The following is a 26,945-nucleotide window of genomic DNA, read 5'->3' as shown; positions in this document are numbered from 1 at the left end:
TCTGTTTCTCTTCTATAAATGGTTATGTTTATAATTTTTAATATTTGTATTTTAATCAAATTGCTCTCATCTTACTATGTTTAATAAGGATGTTGGAATATAAATCTGATCACCTTACTTCATGTCATTTTATTAGTAGGACCTTAGTTTTAAACCCAAGATAATAACTACCCATTTTTACAGTCAGTATTAGAGTCCACAATATTTGCCAATTTAATTTTTAATTTTTAATTGTTTTATGTTTGCCAGTTTATTATCCACCATTGGTTCTCATATCTCACTTCTTTTAACTCACTTGTTTCCCTCTGTGAAAATTTGTTATTTGCTTCTTTAGCAAGGATATCTAAGTGGAAAACTGTTTTTGTTAGTCTGAAAATGTTTTTATTCTTTCCTCTAGTTTGAATGACAATTTAATTGGTATAGAATTCTAAGTCTATAACTATTTCCCTTCAATATTGAAAATATATTATTCCAATTTCGAGGCACATGGAGTTACTGTAGAGAGTCTGCTATGCTTGAAATAAGAGAGGGATTATTTTTGTCAATTCAGTCTGCCATATGGCCTGGAATTGCTCATCATCTCTTTAGTTTTAAAGTGGCACCTGGTGCACTTAATATTTTTGACCAAATGATTAACTGAATCATTTGAGCAGGTTGAATGATTAGGTTGGACACTAATAGAAGACAATCATGGGACAAGCACATCTAATGTGAGGAGTGACAGAAAATAATGAATACCTACACTAGTTAACATGAAAGTTGAATGTCTAGATAACATTAGAATAGCAGCTTACAGAATAGCATTTGTTTACTATCTAAATAGCAATAGAATGATATGCCAAATCAAAGCTAGAACCTGGCAATTTTTATTTGTCAGTCACTTGCATGCCTGCAGAGCATGGTAAGAGACAAGAAGGCAGTAGGTAGAAGAAAAACTGGACTTAAAGGAACCTTATAATCTAGTTCTTCGGTAGCCCCTAATCAATTATAGCACCTGAACTTACTGAAAAGAACTAAAATCAGAGTTCTAATAATCTTTTAACATAAGGAAATCAGGTGGGATTACGGAGCTGTTTTACCTATAAGGTCACATGTTCTTTTTTATTTTTTCATCATGATAAGTGTACTCTTTAATCCTCATCATCTATTTCACCCATACCCCAACCAACCAACCCCCTGGTAACCCTTGTTCTTTATATTTAAGAGTCTGTTTCTTGGTTTCTCTCTCTCTCTCTTTTCTTTTTTCTTTGCTCATTTGTTTTGTTTCATAAATTCCACGTATGGGTGAGATCAGATGGTTATTTCTCTTTCTCTGACTTATTTTGCTCAGCTATCCATGTTGATAAAATGGCAAGATTTCATTCTTTTTTATGGCTGAATTATATTCTATTGTATACCACAATACAATAGATACAGTGCAATATTCTATTGTATACCACATCTTCTTTATTATTCATTAATCGATGGATATTTGGGCTGCTTCCATATCTTGACTTTGTAAATAATGCTGTAATAAACACAGGGGGTGCATGTATCCCTTTAAATTAGTGTTTTGATATTTTGGGGGTAAATACCCAGTAGTCAAACGATTGCTTCATAGGGTAGTTCTACTCTTAATTTTTTGAGGAACATCAGTACGGTTTTCCACAATTGCTGCACCAATTTGCATTCCCACTAACATTGCATGAGAGTTTTTTTCTTCACATCTTTGCCTACACTTGTTTCTGTGTTTTTGATTTTAGCCATTCTGACTGGTATGAAATGATATCTCATTGTAGTTTCTATTTGAATTTCCCTGATAATGAGTGACGTTGAGCATCTTTACATGTGTCTGTTGGTCATCTGTATGTCCTGTTTAGAGAAATGTCTGTTTATGTCTTCTGTCCATTTCTTAATGGATTATTTTTATTTGGGGTATTGAGTTGTGTTGGTTCTTTGTATATTTTGTATACTAACCCTTTATCAGATATCCCATTTGCAAATATCTTCTCTTATTCTGTAGGTTGCCTTTTAGTTTTGTTGATTGTTTCTTTGGCTGTGCAGCTTTTTATTTTGATGTAGTCCCAGTAGTTTATTTTTGGTTTTATTTCCCTTGCCTGAGGAGGCTTATCTAAAAAGAATATTGCTATGGCCAGTGTCAGAGACATTACTGCCTGTGCTCCCTTCAAGGATTTTTATGGTTTTGGGTGTCACGCTTAGGTCTTTAATCTCTTTTGAATTTATTTTTGTGTATGGTGAAAGAAAGTGGCCCAGTTTTATTCTCTTGCATATGGCTGTCCAGTTTTCCCAACACCATTTGTTGAAGAGACCTTTTCCCACTGCATATTCTTGCCTCCTTTTTCAGAAATTAATTGACATATAATTATGGGTTTATTTCTGGATTTTGTATTCTAGTCCATTGACCTGTGTGTCTCCGGGTATGCCAGTACCATATTGTTTTAATTACTACAGCTTTGTAATATAACTTTAAAACTGGAATTGTGGTACCTCCAGTGTTTTTTTCAAAATTGCTTTGGCTATTTGAGGTCTTCTGTGGTTCCATACAAATTTTAGGGTTATTCTATTTCTGTGAAAAATGCTGTTGGTATTTTGATAGGAATGATGTATTAAATTTGTAGATTGCTTTGGGTATTATAGAAATTTTAACAATATTTAGATCACAAGTTCTTGGTATGTTGACCAACTATCCCAGGTCCAGTTGTCAACCTTATGCCCATGAACCATGGTGGTGTTTGGTGGAAGTTATCCAAACATTGTCTATGATAACATCAAGGAACATAATAAAATTAGTAGTGCTGTCCACTTCACATCCAGTAAAAATTTCTACTCAATTTCCTAACTTACTTACCATTAAACTATAAAACCCCACATCAAAATATGAGTTCTTTGAAGGAAAACAGTGTATCCAATCAGTGTTTGTATTCTCAGAATCTACTGTGCCTAAAACAAGGTGCATAATTAATCTATATCTGTTTAAATTAATTGAACCCAGTTTCCTTATCTTCCGACCTCACTCAGTTGTTTTCTATAAAGGATGGAAAACTGATTACACAAATAATACTAAAGAATTAGGTACGTGGTGGAAAGGTGTGTTAATAATTATTAAGAACAAATGGACTAGTAAGTGCCGTATATTTTTATTTAGTAAAAATAAACATGAAATTTAGTATCTGAAGACATGGAAATTATTCTAGTCAAATCATTATATTTATTCATTTTTAAAGATGTATTTATTTGTTTTGAGAGAGAGGGAAGGAGGGGAAGGTGGAGGGGCAAAGGGAGAGAATCTCAAGCAGATTCCCTACTGAGCACACGGCCTGACAAGGGGCTCAGTCTCCTGACCCATGAGATCATGACCTGAGCTGAAATCAGAAGTCAGCTGCTAACCAACTGAGCCACTCAGGCAAATCATTTTAAATTTCTAACTCTCATTTTCTCATTTTAAAATAAAAGTAATAATAATGCTTTCCTTGTATAAATTGTAAAGTTATTATGAGGAATGACTTTGTAAATTATACTATTCTTATTAAATGTTAAGTTGAATTTGTCTTACAGCTGGCCTAACAATGTTATTTACTTAGGACCATTTGTATTATAAAAAGAGGACATCTGTAGCAGGCACTGCTTAACTCAAAGCAACAAATTACTAGACATTTAGTGAGAGACATACATCTTGTGTGTTATTTACATACAGCCAATATTGTGGCTATAATTTGACATAATTAGTCTTGCCACACTCTTGTTTAAAACCTGCTTTAAAAATGGCCCTACTTTTCATAGGCATAAACATTGCTGTAACTTTAAGGTGCTCTAATGCAGTGATTCTCAAACATTATAGTTTACTGAATCAGGTTGAAACTAAAATTGCTGCTTTCTCCACTCTGCGGTTTTTGATTCCACAGCTCTGGGATGGGGCTCAAGTGTTTCCATTTATGACAGTTACCAGAGAATGCTGATGCTCCTCGCCTGGTAAATGCATTTTAAGAATCACTGCTCTCAGGCAAATATGGTCACATTGCTAAATTAGTAGGCAGTAACAAGCATTACTTGCCCAACAATATTTTAAGTATCTTAGATCAGGGACTCTTCATAACAACTATATGAAATAGTTATGTAATCTCCTTATATTTAAAAAACTTACCTAGTGTCATATTTGATTTGAACCCAGGGATTCTGGCTCTGGAATCTATTCAGGGTTCAAGAATCCATGTGCTTTTTCATGACATTAAGCTGCTTTTCAAGCATTAGAGGAATTTATATGAGTAAAACCTCTCACTGAACCTTTTGCCTTGTGCTATTTCTGTTTCCTCTGATATTTCTAGCTTACCTTTGCTCTGGGTTTCGCAATACCCCTGGAATGGATTCTTTCTGAATTTGTATTGACCCTTCATTACCTGCCTAGGGCAATGGATTTTAAGTCACATACTAAATCTGACTGTGATTAGAAAGTTATTTTTTTATGAATATATTTTTTTTTATTTTTAAGTAATCTCTCCACCCAATGTGGGACTTGAACTCACAACCCCTATAGCAAGAGTTGCATGCTCTACCAACTGGGCCAGACACCCCTGATCAGAAGGTTATTAATTCCCAAGCATGTCTCTAGTCTTCATTTTTGTCATGTTGAACTTTAGTAATTCCAACTAATACTTATATCCTCGTTTTCTATCATTCAGTCCTATGTCTTTTTTGCCAGTGAATCTAAGACTCTTCCCAAGATACCATGGGGGCTCATGATCCTATGCCTCAGCTTTGTCTGCCTGCTGAATACTACTGCTTATCTCTGGAACCTTAGATCCTGTGTCTTCTCTATGATGCCTGAACCTTCTCTCTCAGGCAGGCAGGTGTTTGTTGCTGCTTCTTACTTTGCAGGTAGATTCTAGAAGTCAAGGGCAAGTCAAATCAGTGTGGCAGAGAACTATCATAGAAAAGAGATTTGGGTATCGAACTGCAAACATTTAAAACTGGCTTTTCACTTTCACTTGCCATCAAACTTTGCTTCCTTCTCCTTTTTCTCTCCTCAGCTTTTTTTTTTTTTTTTGCACCCCCCCCACTGACTCTGAACATTGATATACCATAATTGCTGAAAACAATTTAAAAAAAAAAAAAAGCTCTTAAAAGGACTATTTTGTCAATTATCAGGATGGAATTGTGTCAGAGATACCAAGTAGAAGGCATGAAAAACTGGAATAATATTCAATATCCACATATTCCAACCACAAGTTTTCCAGCAGTTAAAGATGAAAACTAACTGAGCCACATCACCAGAACAAGTTCCCCTCTCAGCTCTTCATCCTATAGAAGTTTGACCCAGCTTCTACTCAGAGAGCACCTGCTATGCATGTCTCCCTCACGAGCATCAGCTGAATAAAACCTTTAACATCTTTCTGAATCACTAAAATTCTTTTGACAGGAGAGAACCCTAAAGTTTAATCCTAAGGGAACTATTTAATAGCTGATTCACCTAGGGAAAATTAACCCACACTTGCAAGTTTTGATCATTTTCCTACAAAATATAGATTAGAAAATTAAATGGGACACTATGTGTAAAACACTTGGTGTATGATTCCCCTTACCCTTTATTTCTCTAATTATTCCATGTACTATAATAATTTAAACATATGTTTTTTCCTCTTACTGGATCATGAGTTATTAAGGAAGTGAAGAGAAAATGTTTATTCATTTTTTGTTGTTGTTCTTGTTTAATAATAGCCTACCTCATGCCTGGTATGAGTGCTATATATTTTCTGAATAAATACATGACTTATGGGGCATTAATCTCTGCCCCTTTACATGTATACCCACAGCACATATACACACAACCATTTAATAAAAGAAAATACTGAAACTACTAATTAGGTGTATGTTCCTAAAATAAACTTGTATAGGATTTCTTGGGAAGAATTGGAATGTCTTATTTAACTTTCATCTCTTCTGTCTCTTTTTGTAGAGAAGACACCTTTCTAATAACCAGCACTGATCCTTCTAGTCCTGCCCCAAAATGCACAGATCCTTATCCACTCTAGTTGTTTAGAGGTGAGCACATGCTTATTTCTGACCCCTTCACTGTACAGCCAACCACATGGCCATGAGGTGGAGGACGGGATTATCCAAACACAACTGGGAAGGAGGCAGCATTAAAAAGCAGAAGGAGGGGTCATAAGGGATGCACTTCACACCTTCCCCGGACAATCTCATCTATCCCTGTGTCTTCAATGACTGTATATATGTATGGGTCAATTGATTTCAAAATCTTTTTTTCTAGTGCTCACAATCCTCATGGATTATGAATCTCAATTTTTGAGAACTTAATTAGACAGTGAAACCAAGGGCAATGGATAAGCAAATATCAAACTTAGTGTGTCCAAAACAGAGCTCGTATTTCTCCTTTAAATATGTTTGTCCTTAGAGTTTACACCTTGTTTTTAGTGTTTCCTTAGGATTTGTTTTTATTCGGGAGAGAGAGAGAGAGAGAGAGAGCAAGCATGAGAGGGAGGGGCAGAAGGAGAGGAGAGAATCTCAAGCAGACCCTGCACAGAGCCCAGCACCCAGCACCCAGCATCCAGCCTCACAACCCTGAGCTCATGACCTGAGCTGAAACCAAGAGGCAGTCGCTTAACTGCACCACCCAGGCGCCCCTGAGTTTACACCTTGTTAAGGGAGTTGTTCTAGGGATCTGGCTAAAACTTGGGGGTCATCATGACTTTCTCTTCATATCCCCAAGCCATCAATTAGTCATATCATCATCATACTCTACCTCATCAATATATCTAGATTCTGTGTCTCGCACATCTCCACTACCTTGCTTCAGCCCTTCACTATTTCTTAACCTGGCATTTTATGGTAATCCCTTAACGAGTTTTTCTGCTTACATTTAAAAATATAACTTTAATTTTTATCCTGCTTCTCATTTACTATAACTTGATGTCCACTCCTCCTCCCTCTGTCTTTTTTGTACAGAACCTATATTCTGGTCCTATTTATCTATTTAGGATTCCCTGAATGTCTTGTGCCCTTTGACAAAGTATGCCTTTTATGCAGTGTTCCCACTGCTTGGCCTACTTTGCATTCACATTCTCTGCTGGCAAGATTTCTAATTACCCTTCAGGGCTCAACATTAATGTCACCTTGCTCTGATATCTTTCCTAATACCCTTGACAAGGTTAGTTTTCTTCCCTCTGTAATCCCAGAGTAATCTATACATATATCTACCATGAAACCTATCAACACACATCATTGTGACTTGTTTATGTGCCCTTCCTCTTTCCCAGTTTGACAGCACTGCTAATTTTGAGGTTCTGCCTTGCATGGACTCTGTACCACTCTTTTTCCCCTCAGGGAAAAGCAGATAGCTTCAGACATAGTAAGCTCTAAATTAATGTTTGAAATGTTTTTTGGATGCATGAACACATGCCTACTTTCCTATCCCAAGCATACTCTAGTGTGGCCAAACAGCAAAACTCTTGAAAATCTGTACAATTTTTTAAAATAAGAAAACTTATGTATACTGCATTATTGCCAAATATTACTTCTCTAAAGGAATATTCCTCTTTATATGCATAATAACTGGACATCTTTCAGGTAGAATTATATTAATATCAGCTGTACCAACATTGATTTTTCAGTTGCTCAGACTTCTGTGCCAATCCATTGTCTATATCAATATGCCAGATATATTTAATGACTTTTTCTTATACCCCAAATTTCTATATTAAGTCATATTATTGATATTACATTGTAAGAAATAAAATTTGACTGGAGGAAAAAAAAAACAGTTCTTTAGCATTTGATATGTAAAATTATAATCCTGTCTGTCGAGTTAGACTCCATCACTCTGACAGATAGCCCAAAGTAGTTCAGAGCACAAACAGAAGGCAATTTATATTGTGCAACAAATTAAATTCTGTATCTGCTTGGACGAGACCCACTTGCTGGGCACCAGGACCTGATTGTTTGCAGCATCTGCTGTGGACCGTCGCTCCTGCTCCTGAATGCTCCCGTCTTTGGCAGGCAGCATCCCGTCTTATAGTCATTGGCCCTGCAGCTAGATACCATTCCATCCCCCAGGTATCACCGACATCAGCCAGGAGGCTTCACCCTTTTGCTCCTTCCAGGGAAGATTTCCAGCTGCTATGCAGAGCACTGGTGAATCTTATTAGGCACCATGTGTTCCTAGGCACCATCACAACTGCTTACTACCATTACTGCTTCTTTCTTTAATGCACCAGAACTCCTGCTGAGGACCAAGAGGTCTGCCAGGAATCACTGCATCTGGGCCCAACCATACAGTTTTGGGCATCCAAGTGTTTGGTTGGCATAGACACCAGTGCTGTTGTATGCCGCCAGCTTTCACTAGGCATTCCACTGCTGTGCTGGAGTTTCCAGGTGCTGAGGAGAGCATGTTCTCTGGAGAACTCATTGTCCTGAAGTAGAGCTGTGTTCCACAGGGAAGCTCTAAAACCCCAACAGTATAGGTGCCCCCAGTGTTTGTGGCATTCTTTATGCTGCAGTGTCACACAGCTCTATGAACAATTCAGAATCTTCTCTGATTCTTCCCTCACTGCTTCTTCCTCCTGTGATTTGTACTCAGAAAGGAGTTCTTACAAGACTGAGCCAAGAGACATGTGTCATTCTTAAACTTCATGCCATAAATAAGACTCACTCCATCCTCCATTTATCAGTTAAGTATTTGCTAAATGTTGTTCTGTGACATATTCTTGATCTGAAAAAGTAGGGGGAACATGACATACTACTAATAGGCTACTGATAGCCTCATCATGGGCATGTATTACACACACACACACACGCACTTATAAAAACCTCTGTGAAATGCTGTAGTAAGGGAATCGGAATGTGATTAATCCATCACATTTCATAACTTATACAGGATGCTCTGTGTGTGTGTTTGTATACCTAAGCATGTTGATAGAGTCCATGTCTGTGAAAACAATGGACTAGGGCTTTTCTATGGGGCCTAGTTGTCTTCTTGACAATTTGCTCTACTAAGACTAATCTCTCATAGGAATATAATCAGTCTCTCATGAAAGACTTTTGAGTTCTGTCCCACAAAGTCATTGACCAGTTATTGCTCAGACATGTTTAAAACTTAAGAACGTAAACAAACTGGGATTTTCTCTGAAATTAAGAACATATACTCTCTTTCTCACATACACAAATGTGTATGTATGTATATGCGTATATGTAGGTATGTACATACATGTGTATTCATACCTATATATACCTGTGCATATAGCCATTTATATCCAAACACATGTAACTGTACCAACATACGCAATGCATGTAAATACACATATATTTTGCTCTTTGAGGAACTACACAAAACAAAAAGTTTATTTTTGTTTTTGTTTTTTTTTTTCTTTCTGCAGCTCATTATTACTTTGATTCTATAGGTGAAGGAAAGGTAAAAAAAAAATCACTATTTAGTAGGATTTTTTTTCCTGTGAAAGTCATGGGGTTGAGAGATTGCAATTTCAATCCATTTAATATCTCAGCCTTTCTTCTGCCAACTGGATATCACATCTTTGGTTAGGTTGTACATCCCATCACAAGGAAGAAGAATGGTCCCTTTGATCCCATGCCAGCCTGGAAGGCCTGGAGTGCAGCCTTTCCACAGATGTCCATTTATAAGATGCATCTGTCCCCACATCCCAGTCTGCCAGCTGGCCCTGAGTAAGTTAGCTGGCAGTGTGCACAATCTCAGGCTTCTGGCCAGCAGGCTACAGCCCCAATGCACTGGCTTCTAAGCCTTATGGCTCATTTCCCTGAGGGGACCAGAGAAACTTGGGAAAATTATAGAAATATTGGCTCCAGGGAAGTCACTTCTCATTATAGGAATATCAAGAAATAGTGCAAGTTCAACGTGAATGTTGGGATATTCATCAGGGACTCCTTCGAAACAGTAGTCCAGACTAATTGTTATAAGGTAGTTGTACATCTATCACCTTAGTACAGACAGCATCCTGCCATGACTTTGAGGAAAACATCAATTGCATATGATAAACAAGGAAGGCAGAGATATAACAAGCTTCCAGTGCCAGTCAGACATGAACAGGTGGTGTTTCTCCAGAGAGATTTCAGGGTAAGCCTCACAGAATGGTTGGCTCAGCATTCTTAAGTTTGAGCTCTGCCTCATCTTCTGTTTTGCTGAAGAGCCAGAATCTACTGAACTGGAATAAAGTCCAAGGTTACCTTGACTATCCCATTGGCAGAGGTGTTCTATAAACGATCTCAGGCAGTAGGATATTTATATTACTCCTTAGATTTCCAGGTAGAATATATCCTTTTTCTTTACTCTCTTATCTTCCAAGGTTGCCTAAAGAGAGTGTTAAAGAAAGCTCACCTGTCTCTGTATTTCATAGTCCTATGGAGGTGATGATTCAATGAAGTCTGGTTGAATTTGATTCTCTCACTTGCTTGGGATATACAAGAGACTGCTGCATGCCAGGTGGTGGCCAGAGTAGCTACGTGCAGAAGCTAAATAGCAACTTTCAAGATCTAAGCCCTGTTTACACTCTAAATTTTCTGACCCATTTTCCAATACCATACTGGTCTCAACTTAGTTTAGGATTCACAATTGGGCTTTTTCATTTGAAGCATTAATAAGCACAATATGCAAATAACAAACATTTTCAGCAAAACCGCAGCTTTGGCACAACAATATCTCTTTCAGACACAGACACAGATGTCCTTTAATCCTCTGTCTTCTGTCATCTGGCTCACATAGTCCTTATTTCCCAGGTCTCCCTATGGCTAAGGTGGTTTTCTGCTTGTTGTTTATTTTTCTCCACGTCATCTGGGACTCTTAGTCTCAATGGGTACCATTGTAGTGCTGCTTATTCAGTTGCAGTTTAGTTTTTCCTTGTCATGAGGATGAGAGAAGACAGATGGATGACTATTATTAGACATTGACAATCACATCTTTGGCCAAACTCCAGAGATAGACCTAGAAACATCTGAAGGCTTAGATTGCAGAAAATTGCATCAGAATGAATTTTAAATGTTGCCTTAACTTTGAATAAAAGGTTTTTTTGCATTTCTTTAGTTGACAGCCACTTTGATTCCAATATTTGGCCACCTTTCTGGGCCTCTCTGAGGATGACGGGTAGAAAGATATTGTAACGCATTTTTATACAACATAAATTGCTGGATAAAACCGAGAGGTATCTTTTATCTTACATGTGAGGCCCCCGTATTTATCGTTTTCAGGGTAATGAATAAGATAAACTTTTTCTAGGCAAGAAAACCCTTCTTTGTTCTAAAAAATGATACTCTCGTTCATTGAATATTAGTGGAGCCCTCTTAGTCTGTATAGGATGATGTAGAGCTGTTTCTCCCTGTTGCTCCCCATTCCTATCTGATCCCTGGCATAGGAACAAATGGCAGCCCAGGTAGACTCATCCCTCCTCTAGATGGAACAGGAATCCCCTGACATTAGGTGGGCTGACACCACCTGAAAGGAGGATTGGTAAGGGAGAGCTAATGAAGAGAAATGGTCAAAGAAGCACTCCTTTGCTCACCAAGCCTGAGTATTCCCTTTTGTGCTGAGAGACAGACATAGGTGATAGAGCAGGCAGGAGGTACTCAGCCACAGAAGTTGGCTTGGCCCAGAAGGCCTCTTAGTCCCTATGGGCCTGGGACTTCCCTCTCACACCCAGAAAGAGTGAAATGGGTGGGAAGTATCAGCAAGATAGACCCTCAAAAGCAAGCATCCAAGCCTGGGAAGTTTCTTAGGCCCCAAGGCCTGAGATTACCCTTTACCATCAAGGGACATGATTACTCAGCCTGTGGAGGCCCCTTCAACCCCTGTAGGCAGCGCCAACAGACATCAGTGAGAGCACCAACAGCATCAGATACCAACGAGAAAATAACACTGCAAAGGTTCTGAAAATTAAACTGTCATTGGAACCACAGCATACAAATGTAGGTTAGGACCTGCCTGCTAAACTTAAATGGATGACATCCTCTTAAAATAAAGGATTTAAATAGGACTCAGAGTCTCCTGGCATCATAAAAAAAAATGTCCACTATAAATGAAAAATCACCTATCGTGCCAAGAACCAAGAAAATAACAATTTGTGTGAGACAAGACAATCAGCTGATGCAAACACTGAGATGAATCATATTGATGGTATCTGACAAGGATTTTGAAGAAGCCCAAATAGAATTTTTTTCAATAATCAATTAAAAATTGTCTTGAAAAGAGTGAAAAAAAATGAAAGAACCTTTTAACAAATAGACATTATAGAAAAGCTACAAAAAAAAAAAAAAAAGAAAAGCTACAAATGAAACTTATAGAACTAAAAAAAATATACTAACATAGTTTTTTAAAAACATCTTGCTCGGTGAGCTCTGTAGGAGAGTTAAAGATGACAAAGAATAGAACAGTGAATTGGAGGGTAGATCAATAAAAGCTATCCAATCTGAACAGCAAAGAGAAGAGAAAGTAAAATGGTGGGGGGGAAGGACAAGGCTTCAGGGACCTGTGGAACAACAGAAGATCCAACATTTATATCATGAGTCCCAAAGGAGAGGAGAAAGAGTGAGGCTAAAACAGTGTTCAAAGAAATAACGGCTGAAGTAAACTTCCCAAATTTGGCAAAGGACACAAATGTAAAGATTTAAGAAGCTGAGTGAACCCTAAACAAGGTAAAACCCAAAGAAATCCAAGCCAAGACACATTGTAATTAAACTTCCGAAAACTAAAGACAAAGTCCTGAAACAATGTATTGCCTGTAGGAGAACACAAATTCAAATGACTCTGGGTTTGCCATCCAAAACCAAGGAGGCCAAAAGGAGGTTACGCAGTGTTTTTCAAGTTCTGCAAAGAAGGAACTGTCAACTGTGGCTTGTATATCCACTGAAACTATTATTCAAAAATGAAAAAGAGATAATGACATTCTCAGGTAAAGGAAAATAAAAAGAATCTGTCACTAGCAGAACTATCTTTAAAGACTGGCTAAAGAGAGTTCTTCAAACAAAAATGAAATGATAAAAGAAAGAAGCTTGAAGCATCAGGAAGGAAAATAAGCAATGGAAAGAACAGAGATATTTATATATACAATAGCCTATTTTTCCTCGTGCATTTTATAAATTCTATGATAAAGCATCATCTGATCCTCAAAACAATATTATTTTTAAGTGAGGAAGTTAAGTGGACTTCATTTCCACACTTCACTTAAAGTATAAACTGTAGATATCAGTAGATTGCAATAAGTCACATACGCAGTAAATCACATACTGCAATGCCCAGAGAAACTATACAAAACCACACAGAGAAATATACCAAAACATTTCATAAATAAGTCAAATCCAAATAGATAGGGGAGGGAGAAGCTCAAGTAACTTCCAGGAAGGGAAAAAAAAAAAAAAAAAGAGAGAGAGAGAGAGAGAGAGAGAGAGAGAGAAAGAGAGAAATAAGGGAAAGACAACCAAAGGAAACAAACAGCAGGAAATTTTTTAGAAAGGGTAGACTTAAGCACTAATATATTAATAATAATAACCTTAAATGCAAATGGCCTAAATGTACTAATCAAAAGACAGAGATTGTGAGAGTAGATAAACCCACTTGAGTTCTAACTTAGACTGGCTTGACAAGGTTTAGGATTTTTGTGGAAATCTGCTACTCCAATCTTTAGACTTCAGTCTTCCTTCAGGAGGTAACTGTCTATATGTCGCCAAAGACGTCTCCTAGTTTTCACACTTCACCTTAAGTTGGCAATTAATCACCTTCAGGTTTTCTTTGCCAGTCTTTGATGCATTAATTCTACCCAACTAGTGCCACTAACTTCCACTGTGTTTAGAATTACTACTTTAACTTTACCCTTGTGAAACCTATCAGTGCATTCTGTGAACTGGAATCCTTTCAGTCTACTATTGTTAAAAGGTTTTGAAAATACATTGTTACAGGATGCCAAAGGTCTTCAGGGCTGCCCCTGTCATTCATAATGTGGTCCTCATTATCGTCCAGCCAGGAAGTGATCTAACTCCCAAATCCCACTGTAGAGTTTGCTTCCCTACACCATGTCTGACCTCACTTGTAGATCACAGTTCTCTGGGAGGAAGATGACGATTCACATGCAGGTATACTGGGGAGTGCCTCAGGGTCGAGACTTGTAAGGAAGTGAAGGAAGAAATAAATATTGGGCATAGGTAGGCACTGAACTCTGGTGCAGTTTTAACAAAGATCTCACCTGATCCTGTTCATAATCTGTCTTTGAGGTAAGGGGTTAATCTCTTTTACTCCACACTACAGCCACTCATTTGATATGGACTGCACTCTGGAGGGTTTGTGTTCTTGGAGAAAAGTCTTCCAAATAGTCTTGGAGAGAAGTCTTCCAAAATTCCAAACGGAAAGTTTCAAAATGATTCAATTTATTCAATCAAAAGCAACATTTCTAGCATCTCAGCATTTCAATACTGAAGAGGGAATTCTAGTGATACACTGCATCACCCACTATATGGCACTTGAGCTTTTTTTTTAGAGTGTGGGGAAATTGTACAAAGCTAAACAGTAAAAGAGGGATAGGAAAACTATGAACCACAAGAGACTATGGACTTTGGGAAACAAACTGAGGGCTTCGGGGAGGGGGGGGATAGGCCAGTGATGGGTATTAAGGAGGGCACATGTTGCATGGTGCACGGGATGTTATATGCAAATAATGAATCATGGAACATTACATCAAAAACTAAGGATGTACTGTATGGTGACTAACATAACATAATAAAGAATTATTATTTAAAAAAAAAAGGAAAACTATGAACCTACAAAAGGCAGTTATCATTATCTCTGAGCAGAAATATGAACACTGTAGAAATAATAGTATCACTTTTCTGATCCGTTCTGCAGGTAGCTGGTAGGACCTGAACATGGTAGTGTCCTTTCATCAGGAATGATAAATTAGGATCTCTAAAAATTATTCATACTTAGCCCAACCAATTAAGAGGACTGGGCTCTCCATGTTGCCCACCATTTAGCAACAAAATTTCTGATCTCAGTCTGTCTATATCTGAAAAATTGTGGAAGACATTGACTTTCTGTGGTGCAAGATCACTGGGGGAGGTCAAGAGAAACAAGGGTATCTTATTTACATTAATATGCATTGTTATATTGTGAATTATTACTTAATAGTAATAACTTAATAGTATAACTAAATAGTTATCTTCTAAAATTAAGAAAGTCCCCATCGTGGTTTTATTGTTGTGGTTTTGTTTTTGTTTTGTGTTTTGTAATAATGACAGGATCTGGGAAAGTGGAATGAGTCTTTGAAGTGCCTTTCCCTTAAGATACCATGAGGCAATATCAAGAAGAAAATTTCACCTTATTCCATCTTAAATACTGAAATTTGATATTACATTTAATTCTTTCCTACTTAGATCATTCAAATGATTTCACAGAGTTCACAATTTTGAATTTTCAGTTTGAAAATGTGTTCTCAAATAGCATATACTTATTTGGAATTCCATATCCAAGAGTAAAATAGATGAGTATTTTATTACTTTATTATTAATATAATTCAATTTAATTGAAGGTCTAAAATGGCACATATTTATATTTAAGTATTTATTAAATTCTTTATTCAGTCTTGTGAAATTACAAGAACACTGTTGGAATAGAAAATGTCTATTGCATTAGAGAAGTTGCTCATAGCTTTTCCTTAAGTTTCAGTTGTTTTATTACGCTACCATCACTTTTATCACTGAGTGGAATAATATATTGAAAGCTCTTTTTGGAGAAAGGAAGCAAAACTACTCAAATTGGATTTTAAAATCAGAGAGTTTCAATTTACTCCAGATTTCTATTGGAAAGTGCATTGAGTTTCATAAATGTGAACTTTTAAAGAAATTTTTCAAAGTGGACAATTATTGCTTTTCCTGCCAGAGGCGGTACAAATTAGCAAGCTGTGGCCTTATTTAACACCACATTCAGCCAAGGACTCACTGCTTCTTTAACAGCACCCCTAACAAATTCAGGTATCGATTCTACAGAAAAGGTTTGGTTGTAATTCTAATTCTTAGCTTTGAACATGAGGTCCATTCTTATTTCGACAGCACACAAGGTTACTATTGGTTCAATGAACGATAAATATAAGGTAAAATTATAGCATCCAGATATAATATTTCAGTTTAGCTTGTGAGGCCAGTTCATCTCAGGTGCTTTCGACCTAGATTTATTTTTAATGCAGATTAGTTAAGCCTAAGAAAAACTGAGCCATTTTCTTGAATAAGGCTGAATCCTTTTGTTGTTGTTTTGTTTAGAAACAGAAATAAAGAATAGAAAAATATTTGTCTTGAGCAGTAAGATCTATATTCCTATTTTTTACATAACTAATCCCAAGGATACTGGATTACTCCAGTTTCTTGCCAAGTGGGGCATGTCACCATATCACATTTCCTTAAATGTTTGAAGGAAAGGTGAAGATAGGAAGCTTCTAGTTAAGATTTCTTGAGACCAGCATGGACCCTTACTTTCCTATTGCAAATTTTCACTTAAGAAATTTTTACTATTTGTCAGCCATAGAAACCAGAAATAAGCATTTTTGGCACCATAATGTTACTCCCTCTGTTAACATTATGCATTGTGACTGAGAATTATTGCTGAAACATTTAAATTTATACCTCACCGAAAGGCTATTAAAGAATAGATATTACTTGAAAAAAATACATAATTGTTTCATCTTATTTCAAGAAGTCAACAGAAGATTCATTTCTAAAGCAGCACAGCACACATACTGAAAAAAAAAAATAGGTACAGGGAAAGAACAGCATGTTTTTGTTAATGTAAGATTTGAGAAGCAGTGTTCTATCCATGGAGGTTTCAGAGTCCTTGCCACTTGAAGTCCTTAACCGTTTAAGCGAGGTTGGGAACGCATGTATATTAGAAGGAGCTTGGACATCTGTGAAACAAATTCCATGCAAGCACTCAAACCATCTTTCATAATATTAATTTTGTGTCTGGTCTGAAGCATCTTGTAAATCAGAGCTGGAGTTAGGGTAAGACAAAGATAAAACAAGTTTATTATATGCTCTACTGGTTTTAAATGCACAATGAAATTGCTTACATTAGCAGGCCTGTTGATTTGATTTCTCTAACAGAAATTCTTGTGCTTTTTATTGATTAAGTTTTATATATTGATCTGAATGTTGGGTAATAGTGTTCTTGTTCATTAAAGAAGGTTTAATTTAATTACTCCAGGAAAGTCTAAATTCTGTGTTCCAAGTTTATTACCATTCTCAATTACACGGTCTGCACAGCTGCCAGAGTGACCTTTATAAAGCACAAAACTAATCATGTCACTTCCCAGCTAAAAATCCTTCAAGAGCTCCCCATAGTCTTCCAAATAAAGTTCAAATTCCCTAGCTTGGCCACAAGATAGTTCATGATCTAACTCTTGACGGCTGCCCTTTCCTGGCTTCCTGAGTAGGGGCAAATTACAAAATCTGCTATGTTCTTTTTATCATTTGTACTAAGCATTCCTCAGCCTCTTCTAGACTGTTTTTATCCCTACACCATTTTTTTTTTTCTCCTCTGAAGTCTTGTCCTGACTTCCAACCCGTTTCTGATTCTTTCTTTAAATCTTTGTAATTTCTACATTCTCTCCTACAGTTTGCACTATTCTCTATTTTGTTTTCTGTTTCCCTCTTGACTTGTTCCATTGCTGACTTTAGCAGTATAGCTGCTCGCCCTGGTTCTTGCCTGCAGACTCCACCCCTCATAGTCACTTAAAAGGGGCATTCAGATGTTCTCTTCAGTCTCATATTTCTGACTCCACTTTAAGTTCCATATTTACAAAAGAGTTTGATGCTTCTTGAATTTCAAAAACATCTTTTCACTTTTATTTTTTAATATTTGTTAATCTCAATGTTTTGAAGACTTTTCTCCCTTCTTTGTGTAGGGCAACCTATTTAATATCAACAATAATAACTTTTTGAAATAGACGCCTACTTTGATCATTCTTTCGAGAAATATTTATTATCTATATGCTACATATTCTTTATTGGAGATATTGCAGAGGACAAATCAATGAGATATCAATCTAATGAAGCTTACATACTGACTCCTTCAGGCTTGCATTGCCTCTAAATTAAATGTATATGTTTGTTGATGGCTTTAGGAAAATACATCCTGATAACAGATTGCAGAATCTGATTGCCTTCTTATTATCCCCTGTTAGTATTCCTATAAGTAAAAATAAATCTCTAATGTAGTATAGGTGATGTAGGTTATATTTCTCATATTAATATGTATTATACATTTGTGAGTGACTTTTGGAATGAAGCTAAATATGGTTAGAACTCACGTGAAGCTTTTACTAGTGATGTAGCTGTAGGTATTAAAGAAACCCTGAAATTCTAGGTCATAATTTACAAGTACAAATGACAAAGTAAGTGCTATTTATTCTTGTAAAAATGTGTAAATTGTGATCATTAAAAGAAGGCTTAGTGACAGCGTTTAAAAATCAGAGGTTTCACACAAATATTTGATACTCTGAATTCAATCCTTTAGATTGTCACCTTTTCTTATATTAGACATGACAAGGGAAGGGACATTATACCAATGAAACAAAATAAAGTTTATACTTTTCCTTGCAGTACGCTTTCAGGATAATTTGAGTGTTCTTATATTCACAAACTAGGTAATCAATGTATGTCTGAGATTTTCCTTCAAAATCAGTTTATTTGGGTTAAAGTATTTTTTCTATCAAGAAGTATATCGTTATTTATAGTCATTGTGCTGCCATAAGTTACTGACAAATTGATACGAATATATTTATAAAATGTTTTCCAACATGAAACCTAGAAAAGAGCATACTCATTTAAAATAATGCAAGTGTGAAAAGATGGTTAGAGGGCTTGTTCTGAGTCATTCAGTAGGTTCAGTCTTTCTGAGATTCCAGCTGTGATGGGCATTACACAGCAAAAGCATGAAAGCATGTTTCTTATGTCAATATATAATCCTTAGGGAAAGATGGCCTCAAAAGCAGAACAATATGCAAAGATGACTGATTCAGACAGACCTAGTTCCAAATCTGTCACATACCATGTAAAGACCTCAACATATTTGGTTAATTAATTGCATTCCCAATCCACTGGATGCATGCAACAAATAGGAATTGAACACTTAACATTGTCAAGATCTAATTGAAGTTCATATTCTAGCAGGAAAAATAACCCATAAGATGTAAATGACTTAGTATAGTTGTGATGAATATTATGACAGAGGAATGTAAAATACTATGAGGATAAAAGGAATACTAGTAGGCAGTGTCCTCACCTCTAACATGTGTTTAATAGATGCAGTATACCTACTTCATAGGGTTGTGTGAGGATTAAGTGAAGTAATATGTGTGTGTGTGTGTGTGTGTGTGAAATTCACAATATTTTAGGACTTTTTACTTGGTAGATTTCCAAATATAAAAGAGATAAATTAGATGGAATATGAGAATCAGATTTGGGTAACAAGCCTAAAATGATCAGTTAATGACTAACACTTAGGATATTGGGTGCGGGAGGTGAGAAATTACTTGGTAGAGATTTCTACTGATCATTGGAGACTTATGGCACCATCATCATTAGCAGAGTTCCAACAGTCTTAACAATGTAAGTTTCCTGTTATGACCTCTAACGCTAGGTAAATCTCAAAGTTAGTATTCATGGATAAATTACCTAAATGGGGAATATGAGAATGCTAGACCTATGAAGGAAAAGTTGAAAGAATGAAATATATCATCATGACTATGATTCAAAGAAGCTTAGATTTTGCATAATAATTTTAAAAACCTTAAAACAGAATTCCAGAAGAGGAGGTGGGTGTGGGTATGGGACAACTGGGTGATGGGCATTAAGGAGGGCGTGTGATGTGATGAGCTTGGGTATTATATCCAACTGATGAATTATTGAACTCTTCATGTGAAACTAATGATGTACTATAGGTTGGCTAATTGAATTTAACTTAAAAAAAATCTCAGTGACTTAAAACAGTAAAAGTTTAATCAAACTACTTATCTATTAAGATATGACCATGGCTGTGCTTCGCATCTTCAATCTGGGACTCAAAGTAAAGGGAGAAAATAGAAGCTCTTGAAAGTTATGCCCAGAGGTGACACATATCATTTCCCTTCATTTTTCATACATAAAGCAATTCATATGGCTGAATGTTTTGTCCTTCCAGATGGAATATAAAATTCTCTCCAAGGGAGAGAAGAGAATAGATACAAACAGTAATACTGTCTACCATGAAATTATGAAATAGAATTTTCAGGATGCAAACTAACCAAATTCAGCTCTTCATAAACTATAGAATGCACTCTCTTATTTCTTCATAATTTTGGTAGTTAAATTTTTTTTTATGATTTTAAAGGAGTTCAGGAAAAAAATAAAAAGTAAAATATATCTTCTCATGCTGTTCAGGACCCACAGAGTGCAAACATTCCATATGGCACCAGGATTGTTTCTTAATGTGTGGTGCATTGGGGATCTTACTGATTGACACGAGGCATAATGTATGCAGCTGACCTTGGGAAAATATTGTGAGTTTAATTGCAGAGTTATAAGGAGATTATTTTTCTCATTGAATTCCTATTATTATCTTTTTTAAATTATAAAGGATGGATTATAATCATCTTTTATAAATAAGCTGAGGTTTGAGCACTGGTTATACAACACTTCCATAATGAATTCATTTGAGACTTTCCACTGTCAGAATATGGGATTAATATATCTAACCGAAATTAAAATTATTTGAGAAAAATAATAATACAAATAAATATAATAAAGATAAAGTAAAATAAATGTTAACTAGAAAAGATGTATTTTAAAAGATTTTGATAAAAATATCATTTCTTATTAAAATAAAATGTAATTTTCAATAAATTTAGTAATACTGTTTTTTCAAAGGTTCAGGAAGCTAAAGTTAATTAGTAAAAACTAACTATAAAGTATTTCTAATTCTGCAATTAATATAATTACCTAAAATATGAACCTGTGCATATTACTTGGTTTTTCCATTTTTTTCACTTCCCATGTCTACTTCTTTCCTTTTAATCTCTTCTTGTTGTTGAGCCCACCTACGGAGGATATATCAGGTGTTCAGAGAGTCAAGAGCTGAACATTGTTCACTACTCTAGGACATACATTTTGCCTGAACTTAATTTTGACTAAGATATTTTTAAATGTTTGCAAATTTACTCAATTATGTGCACCTGAGTTCAGTATTTCAATTCTAGTTCTGTCCTTGAATGAATCTCTAAAGATTCCTAAGCCTCAACTTACTAATTTAAAAATAATAATTAAAGCAATGACAATTTTATAGGGGTGTTTTGAGAATTAATCTAAAATATGATCCAGTAAAAAAATAAAATAATATGATCCAGTAAGTGCCTGACACATAATAGATCTTTGTAAAGGAAAAAAGACTGGCAGCCGACCTTCAAGCCATTCTTTTCTTTTATTGGGAGAGTCTCTAGGAGAGAAAGGAAAAGACATGGTCAAATGTCTTATAAATCTGCAGTAATATGTCCCTGGCAAACTGTCCTCATCTATGGACTGCTTTAGCAGGATGTACCTAGGTTGGATTACTGAAGGTAAATAGATCTGAATCTATAAATTTGTGGCACATGACTTTCTATAAAATATCAAGCAAGATGTATCAGTCTGGAGATAAAATGGAGATTTTCATGATCAAAATAATATTCTTTTGATAAGCAATGATGACATATGTCACTTAGAAATCTCATATTTTAATCTGAGCCAAAGCACATCCTAAGATGCAAGGGCATATGAAGGAGATGTGATGGTGGTCCTAGGCTACTCTCTGTTTTGTCGGTGCCTGCAAAATACTTGTCCTTAAATTTATTAGTAAAGCTTGATCTTAACTTTATATCTGATTCTTGTGAATTAAGTTGCTAATTTCACAACCTAATCCTTTGTGCTATATCAATATTTACAAAATACTAATTATTTTGCTCCAGATTAGAACTACTGTAGACATTGTTTAAGGGAAACACGTGATGATTTTTGTGCTCTAACATATAGAAATTATGTCGTCTCAATTTCTTTTTCAAGTCAATTTTATACATAATTTTATAACAAAAACTGTTAAAAAAAAGCTATAAATGGGAAAATCATCACAGGACAGTGAGTCAGCCTGTATATAGCAGGAGGTTTTTATATTCAATCAGCACAGACATTAATAAAGAAAATTATTGATCAGAAATGTCCAGATTGTTATATTACTGATGCAAGTTGGGCAAAAGATACACCATACAAGATTTTGTCATTTTAAGTGTTTCCATTTGTTAAGTATATTTATAAATAAAGAAGGAATGAAATGCTCTGAACTAAAATTAACTGCTTTATAAATGTTGGATGCTTTTGCAGAACCATAGTTATATAAATAAGCATCTTTATTCATATTTATTAACAGGTTTCTATAAGATGATAATAAAGCATATGCTGTTGATATATAAAATGGTACCTGAGAAGGACAGTATTTAAATATCTATATTGCCAATAGGAAAAATTACTATTCACATGGTTAATTTCAGGGGACTTGCTGCCATTATTTAAAATCACATTCCTATTAATGTTAATATTTTCTCTTTATCTAAAACATATATTAACTGAACTGTAAATGGGACAATATTTATCCAGTTGCATAAAATTAGTTTTTCTTATATCAAACTAAGATCTAATTAACCAAAAAAAGCCTAGGCTGGCACTCTATAGTGGTATAAAATAATACACTGTATGTCATATTACATTGATTAAGTTTTGGAATAACTTCAGAAGTTGCATATGTTACATTTTAAGGATAAAAACATGCACCTACAATTATTACCATGTATAGATACATAGAAAAATACTAAAATGAAATACAGGAAAATGTTATAAACATTTTTTTTTAGTTTTTTCATTATTTTCTATAATTTAAAAAATATATATAACTTAAACAGATTCAAACTATCTACTTTGAATATGTGCTAGCACAAAGAGTTAAGAATACATATGCTAATACATAACAGTTATGAAGTAAGAAAGGTCTTCATGTGAGCAGTTTCTGAATACCCAGGTTTTGTTATCTGGCATGTCATTAGTGGCTTCTGGTTATTTCTGCTGCCCATTCATGGCTCATTTAATTAAAAATTTCTCAAGCACTTTTGTTTGAAATGAGGAAACACTGACTCTTGCCCTCTAAGCAGAAACAAGGAGCCACGGGGAAAGAAACCTGGCCAGGCTGACTCATATAACGTTTTAAATTAACAGTGGTTTTCATTTAACCCAGGTTTTCTTTTCCTGTAAACCCAAATCTAGATTTAAGGCAGTTTGATGTAGCCAATCACTTCACCCTAAAGTCTAGTTCCAGAAACTTCTAAAGGTTCTCAGGGAACCAGCATTCTTCAAAAGGTGGCAAGTGCATTGCAAAGTACAGAGGAAACAGTTGTGTAAGAGTACCTTATTTCATTGTTCTTTATTTGCTCTTTATAATGGCAGCTGCTATCTCTACACGTGTCTGCCTCCCTTAGCTTCTCTCAGGCGCTCATGGTTCTTCCTCACCTTTATAATCTTTCATTCTTTCACATACAGAATAATTTCTTTCCTTCCATATCATCCTACAAAAGAGTCTGGTTTGCTGTTCTTATCAGGATACAGGATACGTTTTTACAATGTGGATTGGTATGTGGGACTAGTTAAATAGAGTCAGGGTAAGGGAAAGCTAGGGATGAGAATCCTTATAATGAAATTGTTTTATGCTTAGGAAAAACCACCGAAGATAATTTCCCAGTCTAAGTCAGTATGATTTTATCTTGCTTTCTGTAATTGATTATACTTTTTCACTTTAGTTTCTAGGAAACTCAGAGCTGAATTTGAGACCACTTTAATCACTGTAACAAGACATTTTTTTTTTCTTCCTTAAACCCTTTTTTAATTGCTCTGAATTCATCAATTCATTTTAGTCTTTTACACATGGTTTCAAAGCTAATTTATATCTTTTTGGAATAAAGATCAATTAATAAAATCAAAAAGGATAAAAAGATAGTAAATTTGGGTGTCTTTACATATATGGAATAAAATAATATCTGACCTTAAAATGTGCACTCTACATTCCAAATGATTTATGACTTAAATATCAATCATACAATACTTAGAAGAGTGATTTATGTTAAAATAACAGACCTCTAAGGGTGCCTGGGTGGCTCAGTTGGTTCAGTGTCTGCCTTCAGCTCAGGTCATGTTCCCAGGGTCCTGGGACAGAGCCCCACATTTAGGCTCACTGTTCAGCAGGGAACCTGCTTCTCCCTTTCCCTCTACTGTTCCCCCTGCTTGTGCTCTCTCGCTTGCTCTCTCTGTCAAATAAATAAGTCAAATCTTTAAAAAAATTAAAGATGGGGCGCCTGGGTGGCACAGCAGTTAAGCATCTGCCTTTGGCTCAGGGCGTGGTCCTGGCATTATGGGATCGAGCCCCACATCAGGCTTTTCTGCTGTGAGCCTGCTTCTTCCTCTCCCACTCCCCCTGCTTGTGTTCTCTCTCTTGCTGGCTGTCTCTATCTCTGTTGAATAAATAAATAAAATCTTTAAAAAAAAATTTAAAAAGATAAAATCACAGACCTCTAAAGAATCTAATGGAAGCTCTAATAGTCTCCCTAGGAAATGCATAATCAAAATTTACACAGAATTTTTTTTAAATCCACAAATATGTAGCCATAGTTTCAATTTTGGCCCAGATTGGCAAATAAGATCCTCAAAAGTGAAAGAATATATAAGTAAATATCCAATATTAGGACAGCAAGGAATAATAATGTCGAAAAGTATCTCATTAAAAAGCATATAGTTTATTTAAATGTATCTATGTGCATAGTGAGATTAGAAGTGACAAGAATCAGCTTAGTAAATGAACAAATTAAATCAGTCAAACAATCAATCAATCATAGGCAGTCCCATTGCCACCACTACCACCATAGGCATTATGAATTTACCAGACCCAATGTTTTAGGTCATTTTATTTTACTATTTCAGAAATTCCAGGTATTTTACTACTCATCTTAAATAGCCTCTAAAGGACACTTTTCATTAAATAATGTCTACTATTAAGAAAAGCAAATATTGATCTACAGCATGTAGTATTAATATAATCTGTTTGTCATGTTATCTGAAATTTTCTCTGTTCTCTGAGGAGCAAAGCATTAATCCTAAGTGTATCCTCTATTTGACAAAACAAGTAGGCACTATTTAGCTTACTATTTATTGAATAAGGAGATTAAATGATGTCTTTAAGTTGATTTTTAATTCTGTCACTTTTATCATTCTTTAATTACATGGGAAGGCATATTTTTCTATGTTCTCATTAAATTAATAAATAGAAAATAAAGCATGACATTTCACCCAGGGCTGTCACTTTATGTTCAGTTTCTTTAATATATTCTACTATAGCTAGAAAATAAAACTTAATATATAAACATAAGGAAAATTTTTAAAAGATCTTCTGTTCTATTTATTTTATTTCTTGAATCCAATATATAATATGGGCTTCTTCTACCTTTGAGAATACACTTAACAAATACAGAGGCAATTTAGCATTTTCCCAATTCACATCTAGTACAATATTTAAGAAGATTTCATCTAATTGAACACATGTTGGAACAAATTTAATAGAAGTGTTCTTGTAAATGCTTCAATGGCTAGATGGGAGACAAGCTAGGCAGGCAGTGAAGTGAACATCATTTTGGTTGGGCTCTCCAGGCTAAGAAGTCATTTGCAAGATGTTTTGACTGCTGAGAATGTCAGCCATAATCAATCTTAGAGATAGAAGGAGGCTGCAAATGGGTGAGGTAATGTTCAAATTCATGGAAAGATGACTAGTCATAATAAAAAGAAATGGGTATGGCTGCACTGCCTTGAAAGAATTTGAGAACATTTAGGTTCACAAATGGTAAATTTCTATCTTGAGAAATGTAGTCAATATAGTTAGGTAATACGGTTATCACCTTCCAGATCTGTGTGTCTCTACCAGACATCCTTTAGCTTTGGGGAAAAACATGAATTGTATAGAAGCACACTTTAATACAAACTGTCTTGATTCTTAATAGAAATATAAAAATGATAGACATGTGTATGTAGACTTCCTGTATATCTTTTTTTAACAATAAAGTTGTGTTTTTCCTTTAATGTTTAATTCAAGTTTCTTATTTAATCAGATCATTTCCTGGAAGGCACAAAATTAATGTCCACCTTTTTTCTTTTTTTTTTTTTTTAAAGATTTTATTTATTTATTTGACAGAGATAGAGACAGCCAGCGAGGGAGGGAACACAAGCAGGGGGAGTGGGAGAGGAAGAAGCAGGCTCCTAGCGGAGGAGCCTGATGTGGGGCTCCATCCCATAATGGCGGGATCATGCCCTGAGCCGAAGGCAGACGCCTAACCGCTGTGCCACCCAGGCGCCCCTAATGTCCACCTTTTGAAGATGTATCAGGGCAAATACAGTAGAATCTGGTTGCTTTATTGTTATGGATAGGGCAAAAGCAGTTCAGACTATAAATAAGTATGTGAAACTTTTAATTTTATTAAATTCAAAGATTTTTAAACCCCTACATCTGGACTTGAGTCAAGATCTTTCACAGAACAGATAGCAGTTATTTTAGAATATTGCTAAGTTTTGTTTTGCAGAGAAATATTTTGTCTTGCTTTAATAATGCATTTTCTAAACAATTTTGAAGACTGTCTGCAAACATTTTAACCTATTCACCCAATTCTGGTCAATAAATAGATCAGAACACAACCACAGAGGGACATTTCAGCGCCTATTTGCAGTATGAGGAGTGGTCAATTACAAATTAATGATGTACTGCTATAGAAAGGTGTTCACAATTAGTCACTGGAACTCTATTCTAAGGAAAAGATAACACCAAACCACACATTAATAAAAGGTATTCT

Source organism: Ursus arctos, unplaced genomic scaffold, assembly GCF_023065955.2.
Source record: "Ursus arctos isolate Adak ecotype North America unplaced genomic scaffold, UrsArc2.0 scaffold_18, whole genome shotgun sequence".
NCBI classification, from domain to species: domain Eukaryota; kingdom Metazoa; phylum Chordata; class Mammalia; order Carnivora; family Ursidae; genus Ursus; species Ursus arctos.
The sequence above is the reverse complement of the archived record's forward strand: the minus strand, read 5'-3'. Positions refer to the sequence as shown.